Raw genomic sequence first — 19,870 nt, 5'->3', positions numbered from 1 at the left:
TGCTCTGTCTCTTCTAGTCTGCTGATATTTGCTGCAAGTGTATTTTTGATTTCTTGAACTGTGGTGTTCATTCCCATCATATCTGTTATGTTTTTGCATATGTCTGCAATTTCCCCTCCAAGTGATGTCTTCATGTTGTTAACCTCTTTCATTACTGCATCAAATTTGTCCGTGATGAATGTTCTGAGTTCTTTCATTGCTTGTGCCAAGTTTTGCTCCCCTTCGTGATTATTGGTTTGTTGATTGGATTCAGTCATGTTTTCCTGATTATTGGTTTGGTTTGTAGATTTTTGTTGCTTTCTGGTCATCTCTTTATTTTGACGAATTTAATCAGTTCCTTAGCTTCTTTGTCTGCTTTTGGAGGTTAATTAGTTGTTATTTTTGCATAGGTGTTATATCTTCTCTTTGTCACTTTTTTCTTCTTACTCAAGTTACTTGTTGTTGGTTAAGTTCACTTTAGAAGAAAGTATTAGTGTTGGGAAAAGGCAATTGTGTCAGCAAGGGTAAAGTGTAAAGTGGTATTGGTAATGTATGTTAACAAAGCAAGAATATGAGATCTGGGAGGATGGAGGTTAGATTCATGTAGATTGTATAGAGTTATAGCTGTAGGTAGAGTATCTTTTATGAAGTAGATGCCTGAATATAGGCGGAATATGGTATGAACTACAAAGCTATTGTTTTCATGAGAGAAGGAAAAAGAAAAGAAAGGTAATAGTTTCAAGAGTGGATAACAGACAGAAAACAGAACAAAGGTATTAGAAATTAAGAGTTAGACACTTTGTGGATCAAAGAATGGGAGGTGGGGGGTGGAATATAGGAGAGACAGTAGATGATAGTGGTTATCAAGATGCAGGGGAAGAGGGATAGTGTAGGTAGCCTAAATCAGTTCACACAGAAATGAGGCAGTGGAGGATGGGAAAACCCAGCAAATGTGAGGTGTTCCCTGTAGCACGTATTGTGTACTTGAATTAAAATAAAATAAGTGGAAAATGAGGGACAAGAGGGAAAGAGAGAACCGAAAAAAAAAAAACACTAATTATAATAAAGAAAAAAAAGAAAGACAAGAAGAAAGGAAGAAAGAAAAAGAGGATAGGCAAGCGGTGGGGAACAGATGGGGGGAGAGAGATACAGGTATACACGTGTCACAATTGCTACACTATCTAAAACAACAACCGAAAAAACCCCTAAATATCTGTATAAAAAAAAATAAAGGACTTTGGGGGAGACGCTAGGAGAAAAGACTAGGGGATAATGCAATATTAGCAATCAGGGCGTCAAAAAGAGTAAAAAATAAGATAAAGTGAAAATAAAAACAAAACAATATGAACCATTAAAGATAAAACGCAAACGTTTAGGTCCAGGGCACTCAAGGACCCCAGGTAGACCCCAGAGCGTGATGGATTCAGGGGTGGAAAGTCTGAGACACTGAAGACTCAAGAGGTGTGAGTCTGGGGTGTGGACCGCCAGAGTTCAGGGGACCCAGACCTGGCAAGCTCAAATCTGGTCCACAGAAAGCTTAGGAGCCCCACAGTGCAACACAGCCCTCAGGGATCCCCGTAGCTGGGTGCCAGCCCTGTGGGGAAAGCCAGATCCGCGAATTTTATATTGAATTTCTGATCCCTGCAATTCACCTAACTCCTCAGGGTATCAGCCTTTGGACAGCTCGCTCCCTGTGCTCCCACGCAACGGCCACTTGAGGGCGCCTCTACACCACGGCCAGTTCAATGACCCAGATCCCAAGCCCCGCTGGGTGGGGTGGGCTTCAGCTGGAAACGCCGAAAACAGACTCTAAGATCCGAAATCCCAAACTTCGCAAAATATCCTCCAATCAGCTTCCAGACGTGTCCTCCTCCCTCACTGCACCCTACAACAGTCTCCCAATTGTGTCCCCTTATTGTCCAAAATCCAATTCCGTTGCAGATCGGCAGCCGGACCTGTGGGGATGGGGCGGTTTTGGGTATTTCTGTGGTTCAGAAAGCCTGGCTTTGCTGCAACAGTTTGACAGAGATTTCCTTAAATGTTCGGTGAAAAAAAAAGAAGGAAGAGAGGGAGGGAGAGAGGGAAGGAGGAGGGAAGAAAGGAAGGGAACTAGAAAAAAATTCTCTTCAGGTCTTTGCAGGCTGACTCAGTATTGGAGCACTCCATAAATGCTTAGTCAATCCATTTAATACTCTGCCTTAGCTTTCACTTCCTTCCTGTGCTGAGCCTAAAGATCAACCAGAGGTGAAAGCTAAGTGTCTTTTCAGAATTTATTTAAGCATAAGTCCTGCTCTGGGCTAAATTCCATACTATGCACAGGAGCTCTCACAGCCCTTATTCCCCAAAGTAACTCTCTCTCTAACTTTTCCTGTCAGTTCTCAGCATGTATATTGTTTGTCCCAAATGTAGTGTTTTACCACAAGCCACAGTGGCTCCTTCATTTGCCTTCAGTATTTTGGAGGAACGTCCTCCATTTAGCTGCTCTTCCACCCTGACAGAGTTCCAAATTAGGTGAACCAAGGCATGTACCTTGTGCCAGTCCAAATTGACCAAAAGAAACAGAAATCCTTGGGAACAAGGTCTTCACCTCTCCATTGGGGATCAGATGCCCACACCAGGAACCCATGCTGCCATCTTCAGGTCACCAGGCAGGAGTAGTGGGTAGGGCAAGGCAAAGTGAGAGGGTATATAGTTCTCCCACTGTGTTTAAGTCACATTTATGTTGATTCAGCATTCACCTGTTTTCTGTAAGCTTTTGCCAATTTTCAGAGATGCCACAAGTTGGAGTCTCATAGTGTTTGGTCATTTTCTCATCGCTTCTGTGGAAGGGCAGGCCTGCAGAACTCCTGACTCCACCATTTTCACTGATGTCATCTGGGGTATAATTTTTGCTTTAATCATTTTTGGAAAAAGAGTTATTTAAAAAAAAAATACTTGCCACTGCTTTAGTTAAACATCTTAACATAAGGAATCCACATTGGTAAAGGAGTTCTGGCCCCTGAGAGGGGATCTTAAGCTTCAGACCCAAGCCCTGAGATGAGGGACTCCAACTGCTGAAAGGTGGAGAAAGACCTTGCAGTTTGAGCTTAACTGTGTTGATTGCTTAATAAAACAACAAAAAAGAAAAAATAAATGTTATCCAAAGGATTTTAGTAGGAACCAGAGTCTTAAAACATGATAAACAAACTTTTCAGAATCCTACCCAAAATCATACGACATAACAAACAAAAGCTAGGAAACTCTCAGTAGTTCTCAAAGGAAAGACAATCGAAAAATGACCTACATAAAGGAAATCTCAGACAAGGCAGATATCACAATCATATTCATTAAGGTAAGGTAAATATTTCTAAAACAAATGGAGAGATACAAGTTCCCAGTGGAAAAACAGAAACTAGGGAAAAGAAGCAAATGGAAATTTTAGAACTAAGCTTAAAATTATATAGCTGACAAAAAATTAGCAGGATGGGCTCAATAACACAATGAAGAGAACACAGGAAAGAGTCAGTGAACAATCAGTAGAAATTCCTACGGAGAAATACACATGTTCTATGGTCACAGCGTTTGGAGTTCAGTGCCTTGTCAGTGGGCCTTACTTTGGAATTTGTTTTCCTGAGTGACATGGAGTTGGACTCATATGTGAACTTTCTACACGTATCTCTTCTGTCACTTTTACTGAACCTGTGGTTGCACTGGAGTTGGTGTATACCCAGCAGACTTGAATCTCTGGACTGCCCATGTGCCAGCTGGGCCCTGAAACTCAGCAGAGTTGCAATTCCCACTCTCCGGTTCTTTGGACTTACCCAGGTCAGCCAACAGGGAGGTGAAGATGGTTAACCACCACACCAGGGAACCGAGAGTGCTCTACAACTACAAGCAGGAGAATCACATCCATCAACCATGTGAGTTTAAGCTCCCTCTCAATAGAGAGGTGGAGTGGACATCACCATCCCAGAGTCTACAGGATGGGGGAATAAAATATGGATTAAGGTGGACTTACTTTTATTCTACTATAAAACTACTGTGACTAGTAATGGAAGAAACTGTAGCATTGATCTAGAGAAACTGGCCACAGTAGTTGCTGAGGGCAGGGAGAGGGAAGAAGAGATGTGATATGGGGGCATTTTCGGGACCTAGAGTTGCCCTAAATGATATTGCAGGGACAGATGCTGGACATTATATATCCTGTCATAACCCACTGAATGAACTGGGGGAGATTGTAAACTACAATGCAAACTATAATCCATGCGGTGCAGCAGTGCTCCAAAATGTATTCACAGAATGCAGTGAATGTGCCACAGTGATGAAAGATTGTTGATGTGGGAGGAGTGGAGGGGGTGGGTAGGGTACGGGGTATGTGGGAACCTTTTATATTTTTCAATGTAACATTATTTTGTGATCTGTGTATCTTCAAAAAAATACAGTAAAAAATAAATGCTCAAAAAAAAAATAATACCATCTGCAGAAGAAAGAGAAAAAGAGTGAATAAGAATTGACAGAGCCTCAGGGCTATATGGGACAATATCAACATTTTAAACATTTATGCCTTTGGAGGGATTAAAGGAGGTACAGAAAAATATTTGGGGAAAAATGGCCGAAACTCCCCAAATTTGTAAAACACAGATACAAGAAACTCTGGAAAATCTATGTCATATCTTAATCAATAGGCTGAAAGCAGTCAGAGGAAAACAACACATTTGAGAATTAGACTGGGAAGGCCTATGATTTCTCATCAGCAAACAAAGAGGCCAGGTGAGATTGGAATAACATTTTTTTAAAGTGCTGAAAGAGAAGAACTATCAACCTAGAATTGTATTATGCAGTAAAAATACCCTTAAAGATTCAAGACAAAACAACAACAAAACAACAGCAACAACAATAATAAAGATGGATGGAAATGAAAGAAAACTAAGACGATTTGCTCTAAAAAGATGTTAAACGAACTTCTTCTAACGAAAGAGAAATGATACAAGATGGAATTTAGAACATTAGAAATAAAGGGAAAACAAAGAATGTTAAGTATCTGGGTAAATAGTAGCCTTTTTTTCTCCTCATAAAATACATGTATACCTTTTGAAAGCAAAATCATTTGTAGTTGTGTATATAGTACTTTGATCTGATTTGTGTACTCTACAGTAAAATCCAAATCTAGTGTATTTTAAAGAAAAATAAGTCGCAGTGTTAAAGCCTTTGCTGAGCTCTTTGTGTCCACTCTGGGATTTAACTCAGAGATGAGTGGTGGTTCCTGTTGCAGTTCAGTATTCAAAACCTTTGTTCTCTTGCTTTGGGTCTGTTCAATGCCTGTGCAGCCTGCAGCATGTGAGCTTGGGGCTTATAATGTTTTAGACAGAGATTTAAGTCGTTCCCTTCTCTCCTCTTCTGGATTCTATAGACATTCTCACAGTGTTTTAGCCCCCTCTGCTGGCGTGTATTTTAGGTGCCTAGGTCCGATTTTGAGATGAAGCAGCAAGAGAAAAGGGAGAAAAACTAGGATTCCCCGCCCCCATGCTTGAGACATCAGACTTACCTTTTCCTTTGCCATAAGCACAACTAATGCCTATGGTGTCATGTGTCTTTGTCACCTCTGAGGTTGCAGAGCTGAAAGAGGAAAACAGAAGAAACCAGCATTACCCCTTCACTCTCCACCATGCAGGGGTTGCCTTTTCCAACTGTCTGGCTAGAAATAGGGGATTTATTCTAGAGTTTTTACTTTCCATGCCTGCTCCACAGTTCCATGACTCCATTTGCCCTGGGGTAAATCAGAAAACAAAGGAAGGAAGGGACGCGGACTTGGCCCAATGGCTAGGGCGTCTACCTACCACATGGGAGGTCTGTGGTTCAAACCTGGGCCTCCTTGACCCCTGTGGAGCTGGCCCATGTGCAGTCCTGATGCGCGCAAGGAGTGCCCTGCCACGCAAGGGTGTCCCCTGCGTAGGGGAGCCCCACGCACAAGGACTGCATCCTGTAAGGAGAGCCACTCAGCGTGAAAGAAAGTGCAGCCTGCCCAGGAATGGCACCTCACACATGGAGAGCTGATTCAACAAGATGATGCAACAAGAAGAAACACAGATTCCCGGTGCCGCTGATAAGGATAGAAGCGGTCACAGAAGAACACACAGCAAATGGACTCAGAGAGCAGACAACTGGGGGGCGGGGGGAAGGGGAGTGAAATAAATAAAAAATAAATCTTAAAAAAAATTTCCTGGATAATGTTCAAAAAAAAAAGAAAACAAAGGAAGAAAAAAACCTACCATAATCACTCCATTATAGGTTATCTCTAGCTTCAATTTCAGTTCCCATCTGCCAACTATTGTTTACTTTTCAGAGTTACTCAGTACTTGCTTTACACAACTTCTTTCACAACCCTAAAGGAGGATCCTATAGAAATCTCTGCTGTGCACAAGGGAAAGGAGAAGACTAGTGTATTCAGGATTCTTTTCACAGAAGGATGAGGAGAAAGAGCTTTTGATTAGGGACATGAGAAAAGGCAGAAGGAGTATGAAGAAGAGAGGATTGCGGGGCATGGTGTCTGTTAGTGTCCTGCATTGTGGGTGGGATGGAGCTTTGGGACAGAGAGGGGCAGTGCCAGAAGCTTGTATTAGTTTCCTGTTGCCCCTATAACAAATTACCAAAAATCCCTGGTGGCCTAAAAAAATGGGAACAGATTCTCTCACAATTCTGAAGGCCAAGATTCAGGAACCACTTTCACTGGGCCAAAATCAAATTTTCAGGTGGGTCGTGCTCCCTCCTGAGTCTCTAGGGGAGGGTCTGCTCCTGGCCTCTTCAACCTTCTGGTGGCTGCAGGCATTCTTTGGCTTGTGCTCGCATCATTCTCATCTTCAAGCCCAGCACCTTTGAATTTCTCTCTGCTCTGTCTTCACATCTCCTTCCCCTCTGTGTTTCTGTGTCAAATCTTCCTCTGCTTCTTTCTTAAAGGGTGTTTGCTGAGAAATAACAAACGGAACTGCAAAGCAACAAAAACATTTATTTGGGGTCTTAGAATTGCAATTTGGGATGCATAGATTCAGGTAGCAACCTGAATCTATGTTTGATATGGTTATGAATTCCAAAAATAGTTATTGGATTATATTTGTGATCTGCTCTGTACCTGGCCACGATTGAGTTATGATTGGGGCTTTGATTGGGCCATGTCATTAGGGTTTTGAGTCCCTGCCCCTTGGTGGGTAGGGACTCACAGGTAAAAGGCATGGCAGTGGACAGAGTTGAGGGTTTTTGATGTTGGAGTTTTGATGGAGTTTGATGCTGAAGCCTTAACCTGAAACCCCAGGAAGTAAGCTGACATAGGAAAGAGAAGCCAGCCCCAGGAAGAGAGGAACGCTGAGCCCAGGAAGAAGCAAGGCCTGGTTAGAGAGGAACCCTGAACCCTGAGAGAAGCAAGGCCCTGGAAGGGAGGAACCCAGGAAGCCTGAACCCTCGCAGACATTGGCAGCCATCTTGTTCCAACATGTGAAAATAGACTTTAGTGAGGGAAGTAACTTATGCCTCATGGCCTGGTATCTCTAAGCTCCTACCCCAAATAAATACCCTTTATAAAAACCAACCCATTTCTGGTATTTTGCATCCGCACCCCTTTGGCTGACTAATATACAACCTAAATTATGTTCCTCATTGGGGCTGTCAGGCAAATGTTTTTTAAAAGGAAAAAGGGAGAATAATAAAGGCTTCATGTTATATTTTTCAGAAAGGGTATGGTTTTTGTAGCTGCTTAGGTTTTGCTTATAACAACCATTTTCAGGATTTCAGGGGTGGTGTAAGGGCTCAGGTTTCTGTGTGCACAGCTCTCTGACTCTTATTTAAGTCTCTCAGCCTGAGTTACTTCATTTTAAAAAATTTTCTTTGACATTTCTCCCTTTTGCTGTAACTCTAAAGCTATGATTTTGTCTTTTAAAATGGATTTATCCTGGTGCAGAATTCTTGTACAATATTTAGCTATTTTTTTAAAACTTTATTTACAGGAGCAGCATCCCACTTGAGTTTATTTCATTTTTTTAACAAACTTTTTAAGATTAGGTTTAAATCATTGTGAATGAAGACAGTGTCCCTTTAAATGTATCAGCAAAAGATGAAAGACCTGAATAAGCACCAACAGTATGAAACAGTTGTTTGTTTTTTAATCCCAGATGCATTTATTGACTGATTGGTTGATAAGTTTGGATTATTGACTGATCCATTTTTCCCCCTAGGAAAAACCTTTGGTGTGGCATTTAATAAATCCTTAGCAATTTGGCAAGCATTTTGGGAGCCTCTCTACATGCGACATTTGTAAGGTTTCTTGTCAAACTCTCTGCAAGGACTTTTTTAAAGAAGCAAGTTTGGAGATAGGTGTTTTTTTGGCTGGTTTTGAATGTCAATTAAAGATATGATGTGGGGGCATTTTCAGGACTTGGAGTTGTCCTGGGTGGTACTGCAGGGACAGTTGCTGGACATTGTATGTCCTGCCATGACCCACTGGGTGGACTGGGGGAAAGTGTAAACTATAATGTAAATCATTATCTATGTGGTGCAGCAATGCTCCAAAATGTATTCACCAAATGCAATGAATGTCCCATGATGATGAAAGAGGTTATTGATATGGGAGGAGTAGGGTGAGGGGGGTGGAGGGTATATGGGACTTCATATTGTTTTGATGTAACATTTTTTTTAAATCAAGAGGAAAAAAATGCATATTATTGTTTCTAGGGGATCCTTAGTAGGATTTGCATTTCCTTGGTTATGGCTCTTAGTTTAATTTTTGTTCAAGGAGTGTAGGTGATAGAGGCAGTTTTTCACTTCTTAGGTTTGACTTTAAAAGGGGATAGAAAAGACGGGTAGGACTGAAGGTGCTTCAGGGCCCTTATTATAAAAGGGCAACTCTTCAAGGCTAGAACAAATAGGAGGAGGTTGGGAAAGCAGAAGAGAAACTGAGGCAGCCTTGAAAAATCTGAAAGTTTCAGGCAGAACTTTAAGTTTAACTATGCTTGGATGAGTTTTTATTTTGTTAATTTATTTTGTTAATTTGTTAATTTTATTTTGTTATTTGTTTCTTGAATAGAGGCAATTTTGGAGTTTGTATTACATTTGGAAGTTTCTAAATACCGATTTAAAAAGCTATCCTGTTTAGGTTGTTTGACCTTATAACCCTTATCCTCTAATTGGTTATCCTGAATACATTAATTTGGTTATCTTGAAAGAGTTTTATTATAGCCATGGTAATTTAAGATAGTCTCTAGTATGCCAGATCCAGAAGATTTATATGAGGCAGGACCATAACTTTTGTCCATGAAACCAGATGGTGTGCTAGATGACAGTGCACTATTAGAATTAGAACCCATTGTTTCTGATTGAGAGCAATCCTAAAGTCTTAAAATATGATGGGATTTGTGTTAGAGTTCAGTTAATGAGTTGTCTTAGAGAGTGCTTTACATGGGATACTTGTTTAATCTGGCCGACAGCCTGTTCTTCCAGTTGTCCCACCTGCAACCAGTGTCCTTGTTTTCATGGAAGTTGTCCTGAGAGTGACAAGCAACCTCTTGACAATTTTGCTCATCCATAACTACCTAAATGATTCTGTGATTGCTGTCAGTCAAGGCAAAGGTAAATCAAAATGTTAGGGGAACTTGTCCTTATCCTTTGAGGAAGAGAAATTCTCAACTATAATATAATGACATGTATGAATATATTTTTTTTTAATGTTAGGGATGATATCCCTCCATAGAAAAGCAGAGAAAGAAAGAAAGAGAAAAAGAGAGGAAGGGAGAGAGGGAGGGAGGGAGGAAGGAAGGAGAGAAAAGAAAAGAGAAGAGAAAAGAAAAAAAGGAATTTCCAAATATTTCAGTACTCACCAAACAGGAGAGATTCGTGTAAACAAAAAGAGAAACCAGAAGGACTGCTTTTTCCCCGAGACCAAACCAAAAGAACAAAGTTCAAAATACAACCAGAAAAACAAAGTTAAAAATCCCCTTATAACCAGAAGACACCCAAAGAAAGGCCAGAATCTCAACCTAAGGAAGGGGCTTCGATCTGAGAGGACTCACCAGCAGAAATCCGGGGCCATCAGGGAGATGACTGAACAAAGGACTGTAGCAGATACTGTGCTTGAGTCCAGCAGTGGCTCTGGAGTTAGGGTGGTAGTCACTTCAGATCCCCCTTCTGACACCACATAAAGTCAGCTGAGAAATAACAAACTGAGCTGAAGAGCAACAGAAGCACTTATTTGGGGTCTTAGAATTGCAATTCGGGCTGTACAGGTTCAGGTGGCAACTTAAAATGTGTCCCCATTGGGGCTTTCAGGCAAGGGTTTTGAAAAGGACTAGGGTTTCTTAAGTCTTTTAGCCTCAATTACTTCCTTTTGTTTTATTTCCTTTCACAAGGGTGTTAAAAGACAAATTTTGAAAATTTAGTAGAGATCATTTATTTATCAAAAGGAGACAACTTACAAATTGGGGAGTACTGAATGTAGAGGGAAAAGTGCTGCACTTTTCCCTGTGAAAGAGGTAGTTTATATAGTAAATTCAGTGAGGTTATCAAGGAAAAATATGATTGGTTAGACAAAAACAATAAGAAAAGCAAGCCTTATAAGGGAACGGAATGCTAACAAACAAAATTTATTCACCCCAACAAAAACCCCTGTTTTGGAGCCAATGTGGCTCAGTGGTTGAGCTCAGGCTTCCTGCATATGGGGTCTGGGACTCAGTCCCCGGTGCCAGTACCTAAAAAAAAACAAAACAGTAAAAGCCCCTGTTTGGGGGGGAACTCAAGATGTAGGTTCAAAGAATGTCAGAACATCCTAGCAGTTGTACGATCTCCAAGAGTCTCAGATAACTTGTCTCACAGATAACTTGTTTTAGCCATGTATGGATGATTTCAACATGTACAGATAAATTAGGTTTGCATTTAGTCGTGTGTAGATAAGTCAGCCTTTGTTTTACACATGTATGGACAAGTTGCCTCCAGGCCCCTGCCAATTCATTAAATAAACAACATTTGGGAGTGTATTAGAGCCCAAGTATATAATCCAGGATAATTTCCCTATTGCAAAATCCTTCACTTGATCACATCTGCAAAGAACCTTTTTCCAAACAAATAGCATTTACAGATTCCAGGGACCTGGTATCTTTCGGGGCTGTTAATCGGCCTTCTATGGACCTGATGTCACAAGAGACACGTGGGCCCAGCCTGGCACAGAGCCTTCTACTGCCCTGGCATCCTGAGCCCTGGGGGCTTGCGGGGGGGGGGGGGTCAGTGGGAGGCAGAGTCCTTTGCTGGACACAGAGGCAGACAGAACGGAACACAAAAGATGTGCCTCTGAGCCTGCAGGATTCAGCTCCCAGGAGGCCTCAGGAGAGGGGAGGGCCTCCTCCCACATTAGCTGGTGGGGGCTCAGGCACCTGGGAGACCTTGTAACAAGGAGTCTTTGTCCGTACCTGCTGGGGACTCCTAGCACTGCCACTCAGCCAACCTTTGTCCCATCTTTAAAATTTCTCTTGCACATGTCATGATGATATCTTGCCAGTTTTTCTTCTCATCCATTAGGTGCTGCTCTATAAACAGTTCCCAAAAATCCACCACTTTTAAGTCCTAGGATCCTAGTGTAGAAGACAGAACTGATCTGGTCAATCCTCCTCATGCAGCAGCTGGTGGAAAGGAGACTGACGTGTTCACCAGGGCTCTGTCAGGGCAGCAATATTAACCTTAGCAGCTGTAACTTGCTGATCATTTAGTGTTTCCAGGCTCTGTTCAGATTAGCTTCTTAAAAAAACTGCTTCTTTACCAGTTATAGCTTGGTCCTCACTGTAGACTGCCTTCCCTGTAGGTAAGATTTACTGTTGGACCCAATCATAGAAGTGTGCCCAGTTTTTGATAGCACCTAGTGTCTAGCGAACCACTGCTTACTGAGACCTACCCCACAATTACCCAGGCAAAGCCCAAGTCCTACATAGATCCTTTCGTACACCCCGTTAATAAGATGCCCCATATTTTCTCATGGTATGTGTTCTCCTGCGGTATGTATTCTCCCACGCTGCAATGAGTAAGAACCCCAGTTGTTCAGCTGCAGGTGAGTGCTTGGTGGTCTCAGGTTGAGGGGCACTGGCAGGCCTCCCTACAGATGGCCTGGGCTCTCCCTCTCTCTTGTCATATGTAATGGTGATGCTAACAATGGCGATGATAATGATAATGACGACAACCACGACGAACATGTATATAGGGGTTACTTTTGCCAGGTTCTCTTCTAAATTCTTCACATATTTTAATTTATCTTCAAGACAGGTATGTATAGTAGGTACTATTATCCTTCCTGTTTTACAGGTGGAGAAACTGAGGCATGGAGAGGATTAACATGCTGTCCTGGATCACCCAACCAGTAAGTTGCTGGAACAGACTTTGAACCTACGTGCTCTGGCTCGAGAGTCCACACTCTGAGCTGGGTCCTAACCAGGCTTCACGGCCTGGGCTGGACTTGGGTTCCTGACCTGCCTTCACCCTGCCTGTGTCCTAGAGCTCCTTGGAGTAGGATGTCTTGCCTGGGGGCAGGAGCGGCACCTGTCTTCACCGACGTGGCCCTCAAGCCCCAGTTGTGCCCCTGACACCCCCCAGAGCCCACATTGCCTCTCTCCCAAGGACTAGGAGTTGACTTTCCTGAATCTGACCTGTCTGTGCTGGACACTTGGACTGAGGGTGGGTGCACTGGGGAGCTGAGAAGGGGCAGCTCCTGTGCTGGGCAGCTCCTGTGCTGGGCACTGGGGAGGGCAGTTGGCAGAGACAGCAACAAGCATAGAGAGAAGCAGGGATGGGAGAGCACTGCTGAGAGAGCGGCTGGAGTGGGAGAAGAGGCAGAGAAGGGGATGGGGGGACACAGAGGGAAAGACAAAGGCAGAAGGGTGAAGTTAGGGAGAGAGGTAGGGAAGCTTCACTGGGTCCTCCCTCTTCCAGGTCCTATCTTGGGGCCTTCGGGGCAGCTGTTCTCCCTACTCTTGGCCCTAGGTCATACCTGGAATGTCGTAACAGTACCTCCTCTGTTTGCACATTAGTTCAGATGAGTCTCAGCTCCTACCCAGCAGAGTGGGCAGAATCGCTGTCCTCCGCACCCACGGGCTGGGTGGAGCCTGAGGCCTCTCCCTGGTCAGCCCGAGGCCCAGCCCACACCAGGTGATGGGGGGACGCAGGGGAATAACAAGCAACTGTTGATCTCAAGGCTCAAAGGAAGCTGTCTATGGGGGTGCAGGCCATTTGCAACTTATCCTGTGGATGTAATATACCCCAATCCTCCGACTTGGTTTGCTCCTGCAAATGGTTCCCCAGACTTCAGTGAGTTTTATATTTGTCTGCTTTGTATTTTTTAAGAGAGAGGGGCAGTCTAATGAGGTGTGAAGAGCATAACTGAGACCAGAATTTCATTCTGGCCCTCTTGCTAGCTGTGTGACTTTGGGCACGTCATGCCATCTCTCCGAACCTCTGTCTCCCACAGTGAAACTGAAAACCCTTATGTCACAGGGTCGTGGGGGCAAACAGAGTGATTGCATGGTAGCTCTTGAGAAGAGTCTATATTCAGTAAATGTCATATCCCTGCTCCTCAGTCCTTTGTAATTACTATACAAGTAAAATGTTTACTTACCAATTTTTTGTTTTTAAATTTTCTAGTGGCCAATATAATTACTTTTATTTATCTGTATTTTGATAAAGCGATAGGAATAAAATTCCTATCACAGTTAGTACGAGGAGAATGTAGTTTATTAAATGCATGGAGCATGAAAATGGGAGGATCTCAAGTTAAATCATTAAGGTTGCCTGGTACCTTTTAATGAAATGCTGGCTAGGGGAAGGTACAGGTGTACTCTGATTTACACCATAGGTGTGATTCTAAAATTAGAGTGATCCACTGTCTTGGTTTGACTGGAATGAGGAATTCCAGGACTTGGGGCTTTTCAACACAAAAACTGGGAAGGCCTTGGGCAAACTGGGATAATAAGTTTTCTCCCTACTTGAAATGTTGTGGGTGGGCCAGGCCTTTGCAGATAGTGCCACGCTTCTCATCAGCTCAGCTAACACTGCACTGAAGAACTGATCCTTTCTGTTCCAGGTGATCTCTCTGGAGATCTTAGGAACCTGAATGCATTATCTTTGGTTCAAATGTTGGTCCTACACTAGCTGACTGCTTGGTAACATCAGAATCTGTCTTCTCCCACCCACCACAGCTCCTCTGGCCTCTTCCCCATACTGGAGCCAAGGGGGTCTTTAAGAAAGTAATCTGATGCCAGGGCCCTCTCCTGTGGTGCCTGTGGCTTAAAACCCTTCACTGACTCCCCAGTATTCCCATGATAAAGAATAAACCCCTTAAGGAGCTCCATAAGGCTTGGCTGACTCTTGTCTGCTTCTTACCTTCTTTTTTTTTTTTTTAAGATTTATTTTTATTTATTTCTCTCCCCTTCTTCCTCCCCCCCACCCCCAGTTGTCTGTTCTCTGTGTTCATTTGCTGCGTGTTCTTTTTTGTCCGCTTCTGTTGTTGTCGGCGGCATGGGAATCTGTGTTTCTTTTTGCTGCATCATCTTGTTGTGTCAGGTCTCCGTGTGGGTGGTGCCATTCCTGGGCAGGCTGCACTTTCTTTCGCGCTGGGTGGCTCTCCTTACGGGGCGCACTCCTTGTGCGTGGGGCTCCCCTACGTGGCAGGGCACTCCTTGCGCGCATCAGCACTACACATGGGCCAGCTCCACACGGGTCAAGGAGGCCCAGGGTTTGAACCGCGGACCTCCCATGTGGTAGACGGACGCCCTAACCGCTGGGCCAAGCCCGCCCCCTTCTTGCCTTCTTTTTATGTCTTGGCCCCTCAAGTTGCTGTGGTTCTGCCCCTCCTGTCTTTCCCTCTGTCCTTAGACTCTTTGACATACTGTTCTCTGAGCATGGAATATTCTTGCTGGCCCTGTCTTACCACCTGATGCCTGTTCATCCCTCAGTTCTCCACTCTCCAGTGTCCTCCTTCGGGAAGCTTTCCTTGACCTCAGTCCAGATCACAGCCTCCTCACAACAGTCCCCCCATTCCCCCGCATAACTAACGACATCTCATTGGCAGGTTTGTGTCTATTTGATTCATTCTCATCTCCCCTAGTGGACTGTAAGCTTTTTGAGGTTTAGACTGTAATTTTTTTGCTTGATATTGTATTCCCAGAACCTTGCACTGTGTCTGGCATAAAATAGTTGCTTGGTAGATATTTGTTACAGGAATAAATGATGAATAATCAGTCAATGTAATTTTGGGACTTTTTTTTGGAATGGGGTTAAACATTACTAACACTAAAAATTTATCAACGTATTTCTTGTTGGCTCCTTAGGAACCCGAATTTCCTCCTAACTCAGCAGTATAGCTTGGTCATTAACGGAAGTAGTCCTCGATCTTGGGTATTTGGGGCCTGGAAATTGGTGGTAGTAGAGGGAGAGGCGTATGATAGCAAATTATACTTTGGTGATTAAAAGCAAGGAAAAAACATACATCCTCTGTCCCTATCATTTCATAAAAGAAAGGCCATTTCATACCTAAAGAACAGGAAGAACATAACTTGAAGGGAAAATTGCAGCCTTTCCCACACAGGGGCAGTTGTGTCCTCACATTGACATTTTTGCTTTAGAAAAACTTCTGATGAACGTTTATGGATTTGAATCTTTTCTCCAATACTCCCTGACTGTGTGGCCTTGGGGAAGCAGCTTTACCTTTCTGCACCTCACTGCTTCCTTCATGGGGTGTTGTGACAAGTAAATGACTTAGTCTTTGAAAAGCAGGTAGTACCGTGTTATATGTATAAGCTTCTGACTATTTCCTTATCAGTGCCATTATTAACTCGAGACAACAGTGCCACCTCGTGGCTCTTTTCCCAGTTTAGACAAGCTGATCCAGGGAGGGCAATAATGAGGCACCCACAGACAGCACGTGGGGAGCCCTGTGTAGTGGCCATGGCTGAGGCAGAGGCAGAGGCAGGGAGAAAAGCCGTAAATATTCATGGAAACCTTCAAAGCCCTGTCTGTCTTCCAGAGAATCAAGTTTGTCCTGGGAAGCTACTGCCCAAGCTGTCAGCCCCAAAAGAAGGAGAAGAAATGAAATCTCTCTCCCTGGGTGCATCCCTCCCCCACCCCAGACTGTGGAGATTGCTTTATTTGGGGTGGAGGGAACTGTCTGTTTGCACTGGGTGACAGGACTGTCTCCCATTGGGGCAGGGACTGCAGTGGGGATGGGGTCTGTCAGCCACAGCCCTCCCTGCCTCTTGCTGCCCTCAGGGTCTGAAGAGTGAAAAAAGGGGGGGGGGGGAACGGACTGAATGCAGAGTCCTTTGTGATTGTCACAAAACAGGGACAAATGTAAGCTTCTACATTCTCCTCAGTGGAGGGATTGCATGCACCGAGGGAGCTATTAGTCCCTGGAAACAGTCCTTTGTCCTCAGGAAAATAGTTGTGGGAGATGTCTCTCAGGTCTGAAAGTGGACACAGGAGCTCTCTTTTTCATTGCTTCCCACTGTGTAAGACTGACACTGATTTTTCTTTCCTGTCTCTTCTTGCAGTGTTCCTTCTAGCCTGGGAAGGAACCTTGGCAATAGAAGGGACAGGGAAGGTGGGCTCTCTTAAGCTTGTTCATATCAGGACAAGGACTGATGTGAACCTTAGGCAAGTCACTGTCTCATTGACCCTCAATTTCTCACCTGTAAACTGGGGGTGATAATAATACATCTCTCCAGTGTTTGATGTGAGAATTAAATGTGCTAATCCATTCTACAAACTCAAATTCCTACAGGGGCCAGGCAGGCATTGTAAATGAGAGAAGTGAGCCAGGTTCAGGCAGCTGGGAGTGGTGGGGACTGCAGTAAACCTGAGACCACAAATCCCTTGCAGAGGGAGTAGCTGCTGGTCAGCATCAGTTGATCCAGGGCATTCAGGAATGTACGCCCAGTACTACCAGATTTTTCACATTTTCAGGAGAAGCAGGAAGCCAGCTCCAGTTGTAAATGCTGACAATTAACAGTGTTTTAGTACCAATACTGCAGAAACTGGACACTGTTAGTTGTGTGACCTTGGGCAAGTCCTTTAACATCTATGATTTTCTATTTCTTCATCAATAAAATGGAGGTAGGAATATACCTAGTGAGAGATCTTAGCAATTTACATAATTACTTCCTTTGATCTTTACCTCAATTTAATGAAGTAGGTATCACTATTAGTCCTCATTTTGAAGATAAGGAAACAGAGACACAGAAAAGTTAAGTAAGTTGCCCAACATCACACTGCTAATAAGTAACAGTGTTTTGGTGAGGCTTTAAATTGAGATAATGCATAAAAAGTGGTCAATGAATATTAGCTATTGTTGATGTATCATCATTATCACTGCTATTATTATCAGAAGTTAATTGTTGTCACATTTAGTCCATTGTTTAAAGGAAGTCACTAGACTTGGATTTGGCAGACAGTGACCACAGAATGCTTTAAATTAGGTGGTGTGCATTTTTGCAGGTAACTCTTGGCTGTTTTTTTTTTTTTTTTTTTTTTTTTTAAAGATTTATTTATTTATTTAATTTCCCCCCCTCCCCTGGTTGTCTGTTCTTGGTGTCTATTTGCTGCGTCTTGTTTCTTTGTCCGCTTCTGTTGTCGTCAGCGGCACGGGAAGTGTGGGCGGCGCCATTCCTGGGCAGGCTGCTCTTTCTTTTTCACGCTGGGCGGCTTTCCTCACGGGCGCACTCCTTGCGCGTGGGGCTCCCCCAAGCGGGGGACACCCTTGCGTGGCACGGCACTCCTTGCGCGCATCAGCACTGCGCATGGGCCAGCTCCACACGGGTCAGGGAGGCCCGGGGTTTGAACCGCGGACCTCCCATATGGTAGACGGACGCCCTAACCACTGGGCCAAAGTCCGTTTCCCCTCTTGGCTGTTTTAATGATTCTTTCTCACAAAGTCATTGGGCCTCCCTGCCAGTGGGTTTCCTTGGGGTGATAATTAATTTACATCCCCAGTGCAATCAGTAGATTCTCATCTCAGGGTGACCAAACCAATCATGACTAGTAATTTACAATTTGAGTTGTTCTAAAATCAATACAGATTTTCTCTTTATCAAGAAGGCTATATAGAACGTGGATGGCAGGCGGCCTCAAAATTGTGGCTGACATGGGAGTAAAGAGCTTGCGAAGCCTTGGAGTTGGGCCAGAAAGAGGAGAGCTGAAGCAGCGCGGGGAGGAGGCCAGCCTCTCTCCACTGGGCCATGGTCAGAGCCGGCCAGCATTCCAGTTGGGATCTGCTCAGGACAGAGTCTGGTGGGAAAGGAGATGTGGTTGACAGTGGGGTGTATGAGAAAGAGAATAGAACTGGATTTGTATTTCATCTGTGCAACTTTCTAGCTATCAGAACTCTAGGGAATTGGGATCAACTCCTTGAGACCCAGTTTTCTCACCTGTAAAAATGGGCAAATAGCTGAACCTGTTGCACAGAACTGGGGTGAAGATGAGATGAGGCTATGTTTGCAACACAGTTGCTTTTTGCAGTGGGAGGCTGAGAATAGTCCTTGACAGGGAAGGGCTGAGGAGGCAGGTGGACCCAGGTGAAGTCCACCTTTTTCACTCACCCAGTTGAGTAAGTCACTTGGAACCTCAGTTTCCTTATATTGGGATAATAATAGAAAACCCTGCCCAGGGCAGTTGTGGTAATTAAGTTAAATAATAAATATAAAGAATTTAGCACAGTGCGTGGAGCCTAGTATGAGCTCAGCAAATAGAGGGTAATATTTTTTCAATCTGATTCTTATCCATCACAAGTTGGGCACAGAGGAGGTTCTCAGGGAACATTGACTCAATGCATGATGGATTAATGTATTCCTCAGGAAACAGATGGCGTCATCAAAATGGGTAATTTGGAGGAGAGTTTAGTAAAAAACATTAATGAACTAAAAACATATTTAAATCATAAAATAGCCATTAAAATTATACATACATGGACTATTTACAAGGATGTGGAAAGGGTATAGGAAAACCAGCATGGGGCAGTGCTGAATCATGTGGTCATGTATAATGGGAAGCAGTTACCACCTTGATGTCAATAGGATTATTGTACCACTACATGACTTTGTAGTGCAGTAAAATAGAGTGTATATGCCACCCCAGTGGCTTAGAACCATGGACTTGCTTAGGCCAATAGAATATGATGTAGGATGTGATATGAGCAGAGGCTAAATATGTGCATGGCTTGCCCTCTTGTGCTTCTGTCATTTGCCACAAGAAAAACATGTTCAAGGTTTCTGATGGCTCCAGAGTAAAGAAACCGGTGGGGGCAGATCTGAACCAAATAACAGCCTGGACTAAGTTCTGCTGAGCCCAAGAGAGCCAAAGCCCAACAGACCCTTGAGCAAAACCCCAAATGTTTACTTTTATTGCCATTGTGATTTTGAAGTTGTTTGTTATATCATAAAACTAATACCCACCTATAGATTAGAAGAAGACAGGCACGGGGATGTGTGATTACTGGATTGGAATGCTTAACAGGAGCTGTGACTTCAGTGAAGGGGAACAGATGGCTCAGCTTTACTCCCTTCTGTCTCCTACCAGTGCCTCCCATCCATTGGCTGGACTGGATGTTGGGAGCAAGGATGCCACTGATGAGCCAGTAAAGATCAGTACCCCAGGGCACAAAGCAATGTGGAAAAGGGTGGAGGGTGCATGTGGAAGGGCAAATGGAAATTATCCAGCACAGTTAAAAAGGAAGGCGGGTGGGTGCAAAGAGATCCCATCTGCAGCTCTTTGGGTATTTTCTTCCCAACTTTTTCTTGATTTTCCAGCTTTTCCCTTATTCTGTATTAACACTGAAAACATTATTTGGGATCACTGTGGAGTTAGTCAGCAGGGCCTCCTTGAACAACTGTACAATTATTTCATATTTTTT

General features: G+C 43.7%; 1 long non-coding RNA gene across 2 annotated transcripts in view; it reads left to right on the top strand.

Moving 5' to 3' along the window:
- Positions 1-19,870, top strand: part of LOC131277421 (uncharacterized) — a 149,494-nt gene that overhangs the window by 117,646 nt on the left and 11,978 nt on the right. For both annotated transcript variants that reach the window (XR_009184591.2, XR_009184590.2), the window contains one exon: positions 12,283-12,337. This is a non-coding gene — a long non-coding RNA (uncharacterized lncRNA). The remainder of the gene's footprint in view (positions 1-12,282; positions 12,338-19,870) is intronic.

The sequence above is a fragment of the Dasypus novemcinctus genome (genome assembly GCF_030445035.2).
Source record: "Dasypus novemcinctus isolate mDasNov1 chromosome 19 unlocalized genomic scaffold, mDasNov1.1.hap2 SUPER_19_unloc_1, whole genome shotgun sequence".
Taxonomy (NCBI): domain Eukaryota; kingdom Metazoa; phylum Chordata; class Mammalia; order Cingulata; family Dasypodidae; genus Dasypus; species Dasypus novemcinctus.
This window is presented reverse-complemented; position numbering and strand designations above follow the sequence as displayed.